This window comes from Macrotis lagotis, chromosome 2 (genome assembly GCF_037893015.1).
Source record: "Macrotis lagotis isolate mMagLag1 chromosome 2, bilby.v1.9.chrom.fasta, whole genome shotgun sequence".
Taxonomy (NCBI): domain Eukaryota; kingdom Metazoa; phylum Chordata; class Mammalia; order Peramelemorphia; family Peramelidae; genus Macrotis; species Macrotis lagotis.
Window position 1 is genome coordinate 343,581,130 of NC_133659.1, and position 13,908 is coordinate 343,595,037.

Sequence of the window (13,908 nt, forward strand, 5' to 3'; positions counted from 1 at the left end):
GGATTGGGCGCTGGGCCTTGAGTCCTGAAGACCTGGGTTCCAATCCGGCCTCGGCCCAGCCGGACGCCCCTGGGCGGGCCACTTCCCTGCTGCCGCCTGCCTCAGTTTCCCCATCTGCGCCGCCAGGGCTGACGGCCACGAACGTCAGGGACAGACGCAGAGACATCTCTGAGAGACAGAGACCCAAGGGGAGACAGAGAGGACCCGGGGGCACCCGAAGGCTCCCCACAAAAAGAGCCCTAAACCAGAGACGCACCTCCAGACCCGGGGGCGCGCGCACGCGCACAGGGGCGCGCGTGCGCGTCGGGCACGCGCCTCTCGACCATCCGCGCTCCCCGAAACGGTTGGGCCAAAGGGAAGCTGCGCAAGCGCGCACAGAGTACCAGGGCCCGCTCCCACAATGCCGTGGGCTCTCCACGACCTGACCCGCATGGCCTCCCTGGGAAATGGAGTTCGAGGAGGGGGAAGCGGGTCGCCTTGGGTGCGGGGCGCACGCGCAGCGCCGCTCCCCTAGCGGGCCCTGGGCCGCCCACGTGACCGCGTAAAGGGAAAAGAGGCGGGGCCGGGGGCGGGGCCGGAAGAGCGTGCCGCCCTCTCCCTGCCCTCCCGCGGGGCCGGCCCCCTCCCAGCGGCCAATCGCCGCTCTGCCCGGAGCCCGGAGCCCGCCCCCCGGGCCCCCTCCGCCGCCCGGCCTGGCCCCGGCAGCGGGGTTTTCTGGCCGTCCGGGCGGGGCCCGCGGGGCCTCCCTCTGCCAGGCCGGTGGTCCCGAGACCCAAGGGGCGCAGCCCCCGGGGCCCGCGGGGTCGTCTGTGACCCGACGGGGCGCCCCCACCTCCGCCAGCCCCTTGGCCCCAGGGCGGCACGCACACCCGAGGCGAGGATGACCAAGGCCGGCCTCCTCCTCCAAGAAGGCCTCTGCGCCGGACTTGAGTGGGCAGGGGCTGTCGCCAGCCTCACCCCCTCCAGGACGGCCAGATGAGAACCAAGTGGCCCCGATGGGAGGCCACCGGGGGGGAGGGACTTGTTCAAGGACACACAGTAAGACAGGTATCAGGTTGGACTTGAACTCGCATCCTCCTGCGTGCCAGGCCGGGGCTCCATCCGCCGTACCACCTAGCTGTCCTGCTTAGTGAGATGGGAGGGTGGTGCCCATCTGGAGGGGACAGAATGGGCCAATGAGAGGGATTTGTTACAAGGCAGGGACTGGAGCATTTAAAGCTTGGTCAGAAGACACTGCCTCACAGGCCATCTCAGGTTGTCTTGATCTTTGTCTCGCTCCTTGATGACCCGGGAAGAAAGAATAAGGCTGCTGACTCTGTGCAGCTCTGCCTCACTTAAATCCAATTCATGTTTGAGTCCTCATAATATCGTTGACCTTCAAAAATGAAGGAGTCAGTTCAAATCTGGCCCCAGACACTAGCTGTGTGACCTTGGGCAAGTCACTTAATCCTGATCGCCTTGCCTCCAGGGCTGTCTTCAATCTGAATCCAGATGACTCTGATGGAGAAAGAGAGGCTGGTGACTTACTGCAGGACCCTCCCTCACTCAAATCCAATTCATAGACCACAATGACATGATCTTGAAAAACAAAGAACAAACATCAACATCATGTACCTTCCATGAGCCATTGCCAGATTGCATCTCCACAGGTGTTGCTTCCCAGGAGGATGGTTGAGGTCACTGGGCTAGCAGCATGCTCTTGGTTCAGGGTCCTGGCCTGTCTTCATCCATATTTGAGGGGAGATGATAATCCAAGTGGTGGTAGTGCTGCCTCTGGTCTTCCTTAGGGTGCCTTGTAGCTTCAGCTTGGCTCTTTTACCTGTAATTTGAGTGATTGCTGGTTCTCCTTTGGTTGGGATGGCTGCCACTTTTGCCATAGAAGTTATCTTGTTTTTTTCATCAGTTCTGAGTCATCTTAGTGCTTCTTGGTTTTATTTTTATTTTTTCTTTTAACACAAGTAAGATTGTACAACTGTTTACATTTTTAAAAACTTTAATAGACTGTCAATGGCTTTTACATTATGCCATATCCAGCAAGTTTCTTTGGTCATTCATTCCAAACTCCTTTTGTTATTTCAAGACAGTAGTTTCCATGACTTCTCTTTTTGGTTTTACTTTATTCCCACTTTATATTATGCCACAAAGAAATCCATTTCTTTACATTCCTCATACTTCTCTAAAATTACATTAAAAATAAATCCCTAAATTGTAGGTTCAGGGGAGGCTAGGTGGCACAGTGGATAGAGCACCAGCCCTGGAGTCAGGAGCACTTAATTTCATGACTGGCACTATATTGTAATCTCCTTGAAGACAGAGACTGTCTTTGGCTTCTTTTTCGTATGCTCAGTACTTAATAGATTTGTTTTAATGCTCTCAATGCTCTCATAAGGCTCTCATCAAGTTAGACTGTTAATGTTGCTACACATTTAGATTTTTCCAATTAAGCTTTTTTTATTACACATTTCAGAAGCATCAATAATCATGAATGACAAACTAGATTTGTTATTTATACGTTTCCTCTTATTTTGAGGTTGTCATTACAGTTTTGCATGATCGTCTCAATACTATCCAGCTCTACTTGTTTTTCCTTCAGAATTTCTTTTAGCTCTTTTTCCCCCCTTAGTTTTTTTTTTTTTTTTGCATGGCTGCAGCCTTTTGCTCACTCATGAGAAAAACCTTACATTCCAAAGAAGCTCATAAACCTCCTCTTGTTTGATGATAGAGGAGGTAGGATGGTAGACTGTTCCTAGACCTTGTGTTCCAAGATAAGTCATTCTTTTCTTTGTTGCTGGGGTGGATTTTCATAAGTAGAATGTAACTGAATGGAATAAAGTCTGAGATTTCTTCAGTAGAATATTATAGATTAGAAATAGTTGAACTGTATATTATATCTCTTCTGCTCCTCCTCCCCTGACAAGCAACTTAATGTTACCTTGACCAAAATGTAAAGAGTAAACTGACCCTGTCTTATCTGAAGTCCAGATATTTCTACATTCCTCCTCCTGGAGGGAGAGAACCTGTCTCTGTTCGAATCATATGCTTTTTCTTTAGGGTAATTTACACATCTCGATTGTGAAGACCACATTCCTCACTAATAAGGATGGGTCAGTGGGGGTGGAGGGAGATTGCTTTAGGATAAATAGATTTTGGATTTCTTGCTTATCTGTATCTGTATCTGTATCTGTATCTGTATCTATATCTGTATCTCTCTCTCTCTCCCTCCTTGTTTTAAGGCAGAGTGAGGGGTCTGATTCTCAAGAATTGAATAAAACTTTTCTCTTCATACCTTGAGAAATCTCCAAATTTTGTTTAAGTGGGTAGATTCATCCTACACATAACTCTGAAGACTAATCAGTGAGTCGACAGAGTGAGGATAGGGAGGAGGAGGGGATCACATTACACCATATAGTCTTGCTTGACTGTCAATTTTGAGGCAGCTCCTTGATCTTCACTACCTTTGTGAGACTTAGAGTATGCCCTTTTCTTGAGAAAAGCCATTTTTTTTTCCTTTTGCTCAGGGGAGTCTCTATATTTTTTAAAGTGGATTTTTCTCCCACACACTCAATTTTCAACTTCAATTCTTGTTGCCAGTCCAGTCCTCATTGAAACTCTTGGATGGGTTGGTTAGCCTAGTTTGTCCTATATTGTCCCCTCTGGGGTCTAAATCCCAGTGCTGCTACCCCTTTAGATGGAATAGCTGATATTAGATTGATTCAATCACTGGCTTCTGTCTTAGTTTGCTCATTTTACATCGTAGGTTCAGGTCTCTGTCAGTTCATTTCCTGCTGGGTTCCCAAGATAGTAGAGCAAGATGTAAAGGGAGAACACATTTGTTTGAAGCCTCCTGTTGCTGCTGCTCAAGCCCTGAGTTGGTGGGAGTTTTGTCTGTCTACACAGAGACTGAAAGTTTTGTTTCTATTCTTCGCTCCTCTTCATATAAATCAAGGACAGGATCTGGTTTCGGGTGCCTGACTATTAAGGCACCTCCACTTTGTAATCACCCTGTTCAGAAAACTGGCTTCAGGTTCCTTCATGGGATTTCAAACTAGCTCCCTCTGGTGCAATGAATTGAGCCTTGGAATTGGATTCAAGAAAACCTGACCTAACTTCTGTCTTAAGGTACTTAGTAGCTCTATGACCTTGGGCAAATCAATTAACCAGGGTTCCTATTCTGTACAATAGGGGTTGATGTGAGGATAGAGTGGAATGAGATATTTCTAAAGAACTTTACAACAGTGACTAGAACATGTTTGCTACACAATACTTATTTTCTTGTTTCCTTCCCCCTCTCCACCTCTACTAGCATCCTATAAGCTTCCACCCTTTAGGGGATATCTTTTTATACAATTCTGGTCTGGATAGAGGAGCTTACTTCTGTTGCATTTTGGATTTCATTGGTCTTTGTGATGTTTCATATTTTTGTTGGAAAGTTGGGCTTCTCTAAAACTTTTCACATCCTTATTTTGAATGGAAGTCATGGCATTCTGTTATAAATGGCTTATGAATACTTAGTTGAGTGATTAAAATGGTTTTTTTAAATTAAGATATCTTAACAAAATGGCACACCTCTCAAGATGGGAGAGAGGGGCAAGGAAATCCCAAAATGCAAGGTCTTTTGTGTACTTTTGAAAGATCTTGTTTCTACCCTCTCATGTCAATCATAGGCTGGGGTCATAATCTAACTAATCCATTGGTGCCCATACACTTCCCCTACTCTGCTCATTATACTTGAGCATAGAAGTGCAAAGAATGTCAAGACTCTAGGTTAACTTAAAAACAGTTGGGGGTGCCCTCATCAGTTTTTGATCAGATGGAGGGCTAAGTCTTTTGACTTTAACTCAGTACCTTGCCCATAGGCAACAATTTAGGCAGACCCTGGTCTTTGTCATGTAAACTAATAATCCTTTCTTCATATTCTTGTGGAACCCAAACACCCACATATTCCTCACAATTCAATTACCTTAATATGTTGAACTATCATCTAATCTGTGAGTATTTGTTTCCAGGTCTTTGTTATAAGAGAAGGTGCTATATCTGCAAATGTGAGCTCTTTAATTCTCTCTTTGATCTCTTTCAGGTAAAAGTCTAGGATTGGTATTGCTGGGTCAAAGGGTATGTAGATTTGAACTTTTGGTTTATAGTACTATATAGTATACACAACACTGCCAACTCAACACAGTATGATATATACTCAGCACATAATCCAACGGTTGGCACATAACAGTCTTTTAATCAATGCTAATTGGTCTAGCTTTGACAATCTGATGGGTATGTCTCTGCACAGACTCAGAGTAACCTAAATTTGGATTTCTCTTATTGTTACCATTCCATATGGTTAATGGCTTGCCCATCTTTTCTGAAAATAGTTGGTTATTTTTCATTTATTTTATTTATTTATTTGTATCAGTTTCCTGTTCTGGTATCTTGTATATTGGTCCTTTATCAGAGACTTCCTGCAAAGATATTTTCCCAAATTAATTGTTTCTCTTTTAATTTTACTTTTATTGTTTACTTCAAGATTGGCTTACAAAGATGCTGAAATGTTTCACCTTCAATGAATATACTCATTTCTTCCCAGATCTAGCAGCAATATCAGTGGTTTTAATTTTAATTTTTATTCATTTTCAAAAGTCCCATAACCTATTTAATTGTTCCTCTGCTTAATAAAAGAGTTAAACAGTTTTCATGTAGTTAACATTTCCTTACTTGAAAATTATGTTCATTATGGGGACTGGGAGTTATCTTTGTAAGTTTTAAATAATTCTTTATTACATGTTATATGCCAAGTTAACTATTATATATAGTTTTCTTGGTTTTCCCAAACTTTTTCCTTTTGCTCAGTTTTGTTGTAAATATATTTCTATGTAATGTAGCACATATAACTTGTTCCTAATAACTTGTTTTTATAATGGAACTGGGAGGGGTACAAAATTCCACTTCCTTTCATATTTCATGGTCTATTTTACACTTTTTTAAGGTGTCAATCTAGGATGAATTCAGAGGTATATAATGTGAGAAATGGTTCTAAATTTGTTTTCTGTAAACCAGTTAATTAATTTTCTCAAGGAATATTTGTTAAATGATGAATTTTTCTACTTTATTTTCTAAAGGTTTACTGATATTAAACTTTCATTTATATTTTGTTGAGTGGATGATAACTATTCCATCTCTTCCTCTCTCTATTCCCTCTCCTTCTTTCTCACCCTCCCCCCATTACTAAAGTGTTTTAATGGGGAAAAATGTATCAAGTGTGGGAGTGGAAGACTAAGTTTTTTAGGGTTTCTTTTTTGTATTAATTTCCTGATAGTGAATAACTAAATTCATAAGAATCAAATGAGATAATTTACATAAAGCACAGTGCAAAATATAAGGCACTATAAAATATTGGTTATGATAGTCATTATTTTTTATTTTTTTTTTGCAAGGCAGTGGGGTTAAGTGGCTTGCCTAAGGCCAGATAGCTAGTTAATTATTAGGTGTCTGTCTGAGGTCAGATTTGAACTTGGTACTCCTGACTCCAGGGCCGGTGTTCTATCAACTGCGCCACCTAGCCGCCCCTATGATAGGCATTATTACAAGATTTTTCCCTACTATGAATTTTTTTATATTGAGTAAGATACATTTTCTGGCTGAAGGCTTTTCCACATTCACATTTATAGGGTTTCTCTCCAGTATGAATTTTTTGATGTTGAGACAGATCTCTTTGCTTGAAGGCTTTTTCACATAGATTACATCTGTTGGTTTTTCCCCAGTATGAATTTTCTAATGTTCAGTAAGATTTCCCCTCTGGGTGAAAGCTTTCCCACACACCCTACCTTTATAAGGTTATTCTCCAGAATGAATTTTTTTGATATTCAGTAAGATATCTCTGGATGAAGGCTTTTTTACATATGCTAGCATTTATAGGGTTTCTGCCCTGTATGAATTTTTTGATGTTCATTGTTTTCTCTTTCTGGGGAAAGCTTTTCCACATTCACTACAAATATAGGATTTTCCCCTATAATGAATTTTCTGATGTGCAGTAGGGGAGTCACTCTGGGTAAAAGCTTTTCCACACTCACAGCATTTAAAAGATTTCTTTATAGAATGAGTTTTCAGGGGTTTAGTGAGAGGCCATGGATGACTAAAGTCTTTGTCACAAATGTTATAATTATATAGCTTTTTCCCACTATGAATTCTTTGGTGTTTGATAAGGCTTCCCCTTTGTGTGAAAGCCGTTTCACATTCACTACATTTATATGGCTTCTTTCCAGAATGAATTTGGTGATGTTCAGTGAGGCTTCGTGAATGACTGAAAGCTTTTTCACATTTTATATTTATAAAGTTTCTCTTCAGAATCAATTTTTTGATGTTCAGTAAGGATTCCTCTCTGGGTAAAAGTTTTCCACATTCACTGCATTTATATGGTTTTTCTTCAGAATGAATTTTCAGGAATTTTTAGTGAGGCTTTGTAAATGACTGAAGGCTTTTCCACATAATTTACATTTATATGGTTTCTCCCCAGTATGTATTCTCTGATTTTCTGTAAGGTGTCCCCTCTGGGAGAAATCTTTTTCTCAGTCATTACATTTATAGAATTTTTCTGATGTCAAGAAAGACCTCCAACAGAATGCTTTCTTACATATATTACAGTTACAAAGTTTCTCTCCAGTATGAATTATCCAATGTATAATAAAGACAGAATGACTATTGAAAAGACTTCCCACATTCATTACTTTCATAGGGTTTCTCTCCACTATGAAGTCTGTGATGTTCAATTCGAAATCATCTCTGGATGAAGGATTTTTCCCAATTCACTACATTGATAGGGTTTGTCACCATTATAAATTCACTAAGCCACCCTCTTCACTAAGCTTTTTCACATATAGTACATTTGTATGATTTCTCTCCTGTATGAATCTTTGATGTTCATAAGGTTTCCACTCTGTGTGAAAGCTTTTCTACATGCACTCCATTTGTAGTGTTTTTCTCCAGAATGAATTTTCTGATGTACAAAAAGGCCTATGTGATTGCTTAAGAGCTTTCCACAATGGTGACATTAGTAGAATTTCAACTATGACTTACGTGACCCAGAAATCAAGGATGAATAGTTGTTTAAGGAATTCCAAAAATCAGGATAGTTATGGGGTCTACTCCCTTCATGAATTTCCTGATGTGGAAATGAGATGTGTCTGCTGGTTGAAGGTTCTTCCACAATTTTTACAGGTATAAGGTTTCCCTGCAGAATGACTTTGATGATGTTGAGGAAGACATTGCCTCTGATGGAAAGCCTTGCCAAGTCTAATACGTGTATGAGGTTTGGCTGGAGCAGTTATTTTGTGATTCTGAATAAGGTCTGTGCTGTCACTAGATGCATTATTGCATTCATTGCTCTTGTGAGATTTCTTTCCTGAGATTATATTATGACTACTCAGGTCTGAAGATAGCTTGATGTTACTTCCATGAGTATCAGATTTTTAGAACCTCTTTATGGAAAAAATATTCCTGTGTAAACCAAAGACTAACGTTGAACTGAAATTTTCTGTAAATTTGTTACATTCATGTCTTCTTGCCTCATTAGGAATTTTTTCCTCAATGACTGTCTCTGGCTTCAAATCTCTCTCCTTGTTACATTGATGCTTATCAAACTTTCTATCACAACTGCAAATTTCTCCAGGGTTAGAATCCCAGGGACTACCCTTTTTAAGTCTGTCCTTGGATGGTTCTTCCACAGAGAAGCCTTTCTTTTGAGTTGTCTTCTGGGTCTCCATCCTAGTCTCAAACTCTGAGTAGAGAAACAAGGAAAGAAAAGAAAGTAAAATGCCTTCTATATCCTGGGTGGGAAGAAATGAAATTGACTCTAGTGAGTGGAAGAATTCTGAAAAGTTTCTAAACACCAGAGTCTTTTAATTTCCAACTAGATTTGGAGATTTCCAATATATTGACTCTGTTTTTGGGTCGTCAGCAAGAGCAAATGAGGTTTGGGGTTGAATGGGTCCCATAGGATTAGCATTAATAAAAGGAAGTGAGTTCTGTGAGAGAGCTTGTTAGAGAGATGGGATGATAGTTGGAATAAATTACTCCCCTGTTCCCTTTTTGGAAACAGATGCTGAGGGAGAACTTAACCTGTCTAGACTGCTTCCCTGAGTATCTGATCTTTTTAAGTCAATCCTCCAAATCTAGAACCATTCATTCTCTTGCCTTCTGGAAAGTGGCAAGGTTGTTTGTCAAGTGTTCCAGTGTTCAGAACATAAAGGCACAATATTGAACACAAATTCCTTCAAAAGATTGCAATTATTTACTTCCAAATGATGAAATAATAAGAGGACTTAATCTTAGAAAAGCTGAATGATCGAAGAAGGGTCAAAGGATAATGAACAAGCAGAAACATAAGATGAGAAGCAGGCAGTACTAGGGAGTTTGGATCAGAAACCCAGCTGTAATTACTGTACACTTTTAGTCTATAGTTTCCTCTTTCAAATTCACTGAAATATAAAAAATGATATTACTCTAACTTCAGCATTGATGATTCATTCATTAATATCTCAAAATTCTCCAGTCATTGACTTTTCTTTGACCAACAGATTGTTGCAATTCTTTTGGATGGCAGCCGAGCTTCCCTCATCACTTTGCTCTTCTCTTATTATGACACTAGGCTGTGTATCAGCCTGAATTTGCCTGAAGCTTGCTTATAGCTAAGTTTGAGGAATCACAGCCCTCAGAGTTAGAAGAAACATTCACTTTGTCAAACCCATTTCTGAGCAAGAAGAGCTTCTAGGATGTTCCCAACCAGACTTCCAGGGACAGGTAAATCAATACCTAACCAAGTGGAGATTCAAAACCGAGACAGCTCTAATTCAAAGGAAGTTTTCTCATATTTCCAGTCTCAAGTACTGTCCTGACCAAACAAGTTCAATCTTTTCTTTTCAATGATGCCATTAAAAGACATAAAGACAGAACTCAACATTCTTTTCTGTAAATTAATCTTGCTAAGGCAAGATCACCAGTCCCCATGCCATCTTGGGTTCCTCCTCTTGGGATATTCCACTTACCAATGTGTCTTTTCCAAAATGGGTATGTTCCTAAAAGGACAAGGAAAAGGGGAACATTCAAGTCTGAACCCTGCCCTCTCCTCACCCTTCCCTCAGAGAATCAGTTTCCTTTCAAAGCCTAGTCCAGCTGCTACCTTCTAGCTGAGGCCTTTCTCCATGCCCCAATTTGATCCTGTTCTCTCCCTCCCTCCCCTCCCCCCTTCTTCCCTTCCTTACCCTCTCTCAGAACTGCCTCGGGTCTGAGTCCAGGTGGTATACACAGCAAGTAAAAGACACCAAGACTGTTTCATTTCTGGTCTTTGTGACTCATTGCCTGATACTGGGCTTGCATGTAGAATAGACTTTTATTATTTTTGTTCACTGATTTACCACTTGGTTTCTATCCTATTGAACCTGAAGTCCACTCAGGCCTAGATTGGTTCTGGCCCTAGCTGCTCTTGTCTAAGGTTGGTCTTGAATTCAAACACAGGACTTAACTATGGCTTTGGACTCATCAACACAGAGGTGAGAGACATGGTCACAAAGTGAAAGTAAGGGAAGATCTGGTCTGGAGAGGAAACTGAGGATTCAAATAGAGTTTGCAAAGGAAGAAAGCCAAGTATCAACAATGACATTAAAAAATGCTCTATGGGGACAGCTAGGTAGTGCAGTGGACAGAACACTGAACCCAGAGATTAGAGGCTCTAAGTTCAAATCCAGCTTCAGTAACTTAATACTTAACTGTGATCTTGGGCAAGTCACTTAACCCCATTGCCTCGAAAAACAAATAAAAAAATTGCTCTATATCACTAATAGAGAAATGCAAATTAGAGCCAGAATAAGAAGAGTGTGGAGAGATCACATACTGGGTACAAGGCATGTCCAGTTCATTCAACTCTTGTTATACACCTCCCACATGAAAAAGTGCCAGAGGCACAAAAAACAAAGGAAAGTCCAACTTTGAGCATTGTCCCTGGCTGCAGCCCATCCTGGAATGCCCTCACTTCATCCTCTCTGCCCAAGTTCTCTGGCTTTCTTCAGGTCCTAGATAAACTTCTGCCTCTTATGGAAAGTCTTGCAAGATCCCATGATTTCTGCACTTTCCCTATGCTGATGATCCCCATATTGTCCTATATACAGACAAATTGCACAGTGTTGTTTGCATATTTATTGACTGATTAACTGAAAGGCAGTCTATGGCCCTGCTGGGGTAGGGAGAGATAAGGGTTCAATGGAGCAGGGAGAGAGAGCCTAGACCAAGTATGTAGGAATATCTGTGGAAGGAAAAGAACTGTGTTTATCAGCAGAGAGGAATGAGGAAGGCTTTGGGGATTCCCAGCAGAATGGAAGCTTGCTGAGGGCTAGGGCTGCTTCCTTTCAGCCCTTCTATGTCTAGGACCCAGGGCAGTGCTTGGTACCTAACTGGCACTTGTAGAATGGAACTGAATTAAATGGAGCCTGATTAAAAATATCTGGGGGATGAGGGTAGCTGTGTGCATTCAATCAGATGAGGCAGGGAGGGGATGAGGCACTGTTGCGCCTGGAATAGGATGGGAGTAGGGTGGAAGGGTGGAGGCCACTCATCTACCTGCTGTTGTCCCTGACTCACCTGCACAGGGGCTTCTCAGATCTTCCTCCACAGTGTCCCCTGGCCTTCCCCACACTCTAGCTGGGAGATCAGCTCTGGTTTGGAAACTGGAAGCCCTGCTCATGGGGAGAGAAATGGGAGCACCCTCTGGAGTCCATCCCAGATCCTTCCTCTTCAGTGCCCAGGTGCAGGGATGAGACAAGGCCTCTGCTGGACATTCTATCCTGGGATCTGAGGGAGTCAGTCTGGGGCTAATAATAAACACTGGTCATGAGAAGTGTGGGACAGAAAACTCTACTTGGGGTGGGGGACAGAATTTGGGCAGGGGCAGCCCAGGGAAGAGGTCCATTTCTGGCAGTAAACTCCTCCTAACACAAACACTATTTATGGATGGAAATGGTCAGGCCTTGGCCTCCACTTGACATATCTATGGACAAGCCAGACCTTGTGGTGAGCAAGGTCATGGCAATGCTGTGAGGGGCAGGCTCCAAGGGTCAGCAGGAAGCCGGGCTCCTTACCCAGGAAGACCAGGTACCCATAGGGCTCCAGCATCAACTCCCTGTAGAGGCTCTTCTGAGCCGGGTCCAGGCGTCTCTACTCCTCCTGACTGAAGGTCCCAGCCACATCCTGGAACATCAGTGATGCCTAAAACACCAAACACACCTGCTCCCCCACAATCTGGCCCCTCCCAGGCACCAAGAAGATAAGGGAACTGTGGTCAGAGTTACAGTTTGATAGGGTCTCCAGTCTGATGGACATTGGATATAGAAGGGCCTTCCTCCTTTTGCCACTTTTGTCACAGATCCCTTTGGCAATCTGGGGAATCCTTCAGACCCTTCTCAGAAAGTTTGTTGTTTTTTCAATGAAAAATGAAAGGAAACACAAAGTTTCAGGTAGTGAATAAGGAAAGTAGAGGCATAATGATTTGTTTCCAACCTGAGTTCAGAAATTCTCTCTTGGTTAAGAACGTGTAGGAGGCAAAAAAAAGCCAAACGTGAAGGGATGGACGCTCAGACTTTTGGCATGCCCCACGGAGACAAAACGAATTCTAGAATTCTAGAATTTGGACATCAGCCCGACTGGGATCTGAAGGGGCTGGTGTAAGAGAAAGACAGGCAGAGGCAAGTCCAAGGGAAAGAACAAGTTCATAAATAAAGCCTTTACATTCACTTTTGCTTTGAATAAACTATTTTCTCACCTTCTCGCCTTCCCCCTCTACTCCAGCTAGGCCATGCCACGGATGGCTGGGCCTGAATTCAAATGCAGCTCCCTAGCTGTGTGAGACCGAGCACGTGTCACCTCTGCCTCAGTTTCCTCCACTCGGAAATGGGAAGATAACAGGGTCTTCATTCTGGGCTTCCTCCTCCCTTTGCCCTAACGAAATTAAGAAATTCCTCATAAAAGGTCAAGTCAAAGTGCATTCCTCGTGGGTCTCCTGCCCTAGACTTCGAATGTTCGAGAGAAAGGCCGCGAGGGCATCGGGGAACACGGGGCTCGGCTGCCGGGTGGATGCCATGCGGGGGGTCCCTGTGGCACCCAGAAGGGGGGGTGTTGGGGTCCTCCTACAGGCCGGAGGTCAAACCCTGGGTGGGGCACTTCCCTGCTGCCTGCCTCAGTTTCCCCGTGTCTTCCTCGGTAAGGCCCAGGCGCGCGCACGCGCGCACCCGTACGAGCACACCCGCGCATGCGCCTCCATCCCGTCCTCTTTCCGCGCTCCCGTCGCCGGGTACCGGAGCCTCAAGCTCCCAAACCGTAAAGGGAACTGCGCCTGCGCACTGAACACACTCCAGGGCCACTCTCATGAGGTCACGGGATCCCGCACGGCCTCCTGGGAAGTGCAGTCTCGACTCTGGGAAGCGGAGCCCCACGGGGCCGCTCTGCGCATGCGCATTCCCCACCCAGCGCTTGGGGGCGCCCGCGTGACAGCCCGCGGAGGACCGAGGGGAAACAGGTGGGTCCCCCATCTGCAGGGTCACCTGGGCCCCGAACTTCGTGGTCAGGGCCTCTCCTCCCCGAGAGCGCCCCGACCTCTGCCGTTTGGGGCAGGCCCCGCGCCCTTTCCCCGCATGGGGCCAGGCCTGGGCCCCTCCTGGGGCGCCCGCGCGTGCGCACCCCGCCCCAGCCCCCGGGGGGCCCGGGGGATTCTTTGTGCCCCTCAGTGGATCCGAGCCCCAAGCTGATGAACTGCGCCCCGGATCACAAACCAGCATCACAGAAAGGACGTGCAAAGATTTTTTCCCCCCAACCAAGGTTTTTGTGTGTTAAGTTATGCCAGAACTTTTATATTGATTAATATGATATGTGTAGTGA

General features: G+C 44.1%; 1 long non-coding RNA gene and 1 pseudogene across 1 annotated transcript; both read right to left on the reverse strand.

Annotated features, from left to right (window-relative positions):
• Positions 1-5,841: 5,841 nt before the first annotated feature.
• LOC141512288 (uncharacterized) lies at positions 5,842-8,750 on the reverse strand (annotated as a pseudogene).
• Positions 8,751-10,255: 1,505 nt separating this feature from the next.
• LOC141515595 (uncharacterized) lies at positions 10,256-13,324 on the reverse strand. Its single transcript, XR_012476365.1, has 3 exons — positions 12,797-13,324; positions 12,117-12,225; positions 10,256-11,714 (listed from the first exon to the last, which is right to left on the reverse strand). It is a non-coding gene; the product is annotated as an uncharacterized LOC141515595 (long non-coding RNA).
• Positions 13,325-13,908: the final 584 nt, after the last annotated feature.